A 2,359-nucleotide genomic window follows, 5' to 3' on the forward strand; every position below is an offset into this window, starting at 1 on the left:
AAGGGATTTATGAGTTACTTACAATCATTGTAAACCATCCCCCTTTGCTTAAACCTAGCTACAGTGACTTTACAAGTTCATACTAACGACAAACGCTTTGTATATACAATATATTATTATTATATTTATAATCTGAATAATCAGAAAGTTTACTTCATTTAAAATGTGTCCATTTAAACACTGAAAAAAACTTTTTGCTTTTTCGCAACGGGTTTGCTGCCAGGACACAGGTGTCGTGAAAACCACTGCTAAACCTAAGCAAAAATGGGAAGGGAGAAGACCCACATCAACATCGTTGTCATCGGACACGTAGATTCAGGGAAGTCCACCACTACTGGCCATCTGATCTACAAATGTGGTGGGATTGACAAGAGAACCATTGAAAAGTTCGAGAAGAAGGCTGCCGAGATGGGGAAGGGCTCCTTCAAGTATGCCTGGGTCTTGGACAAACTGAAAGCTGAATGTGAGCGTGGTATCACCATTGATATCTCCCTATGGAAATTCGAGACCAGCAAGTACTATGTGACCATCATTGATGCCCCAGGACACAGAGAATTCATCAAAAACATGATTACAGGCACATCCCAGGCTGACTGTGCTGTCCTGATTGTTGCTGCTGGTGTTGGTGAATTTGAATCAGGTATTTCCAAGAATGGGCAGACCCGTGAGCATGGCCTTCTGGCCTACACTCTGGGTGTGAAACAGCTAATTGTTGGAGTTAACAAAATGGATTCCACCGAGCGACCCTACAGCCAGAAGAGATATGAGGAAATTGTAAAGGAACTCAGCATCTACATTAAGAAAATTGGCTACAACCCCGACACAGTAGCATTTGTGCCAATTTCTGGCTGGAATGGTGACAACATGCTAGAGCCAAGTGCTAACATGCCGTGGTTCAAGGGATGGAGAGTCACCTGTAAAGATGGCAATGCCAGTGGAACCACACTGCTTGAAGCTCTGTATTGCATCCTGCCACCAACTCGCCCAACTGACAAGCCCTTGTGTTTGCCCCTCCAGGACGTCTACAAAATTGGTGGTATTGGCACTGTCCCTGTGGGTCGAGTGGAGGCTGGTGTTCTCAAACCTGGCATGGTGGTCACCTTTGCTCCAGTCAATGTGACAACTGAAGTGAAGTCTGTTGAAATGCACCATGAAGCTTTGAGTGAAGCCCTTCCTGGGGACAATGTGGGCTTCAATGTCAAGAACATGTCTGTCAAAGATGTTTGTCGTGGCAATGTGGCTGGTGACAGCAAAAATGACCCACCAATGGAAGCAGCTGGCTTCACAGCTCAGGTGATTATCTTGAGCCATCCAGGCCAAATCAGTGCCGGCTATGCACCTGTGCTGGATTGTCACACAGCTCACTTTGCCTGCAAGTTTGCTGAGCTGAAAGAGAAGATTGATCATCGTTCTGGGAAAATGCTGGAAGATAGCCCCAAATTCTTAAAATCTGCTGATGCTGCCATCGTTGATATGGTTCCTGGTAAACCCATGTGTGTTGAGAGCTTCTCTGACTATCCTCCTCTAGGCCGCTTTGCTGTTCGTGACATGAGACAGACGGTTGCTGTGGGTGTCATCAAAGCAGTGGACCAGAAGGCAGCTGGAGCTGGCAAGGTCCAAGTCCGCCCAGAAAGCTCAGAAGGCTAAATGAATATTAGCCCCAATACCTGCCACCCCAGTCTTAATCAGTGGTGGAAGAATGGTCTCAGAACTGTTTGTCTCAATTGGCCATTTAAGTTTAATAGCAAAAGACTGGTTAATGATAACAATGCATCGTAAAAGCTTCAGAAGGAAAGGAGAATGTGTTGTGGACCATTTGTTTTGTGTGTGGCAGTTTTAAGTTATTAGTTTTTAAAATCAGTACTTTTTAATGGAAACAACTTGACCAAAAATCTGTCACAGAATTTGAGACCCATTAAAAAAGTTTAATGAGAGGGGCTTCCCTGGTGGCACAGCGGTTGAGAGTCTGCCTGCCAATGCAGGGGACATGGGTTCGTGCCCCGGTCCGGGAGGATCCCACGTGCCGCGGAGCGGCTGGGTCCGTGAGCCATGGCCGCTGAGCCTGCGCGTCCGGAGCCTGTGCTCCGCAACGGGAGAGGCCACAACAGTGAGACGCCTGCGTACCGCAAAAAAAAAAAAAAAAAAAAAAAAAAAAATCCTTTAGAGCTAAAGCTAGATACAGCCACTAAAGAACATAGCCTAAATTATTGTCAGAAAGTTAATGCCTTTTTAAAATCTGTTTATTTTCTATTTGTAGAATTATTAACATGGAATAGGACAAAAGTTTTCTTCTATTTGAAGAAAAATAGAATGATAGTTGAATATTCTGCAGTCATTGATTTTTTGCCCAACTAGTACC

The 2,359-nt window shown here is 44.8% G+C and overlaps 1 pseudogene; it reads left to right on the top strand.

Moving 5' to 3' along the window:
- The first annotated feature begins 214 nt into the window (after positions 1–214).
- Positions 215–1,929, top strand: LOC101270272 (elongation factor 1-alpha 1-like; annotated as a pseudogene).
- Positions 1,930–2,359: the final 430 nt, after the last annotated feature.

This window comes from Orcinus orca, chromosome 3 (genome assembly GCF_937001465.1).
Source record: "Orcinus orca chromosome 3, mOrcOrc1.1, whole genome shotgun sequence".
NCBI classification, from domain to species: Eukaryota; Metazoa; Chordata; class Mammalia; order Artiodactyla; family Delphinidae; genus Orcinus; species Orcinus orca.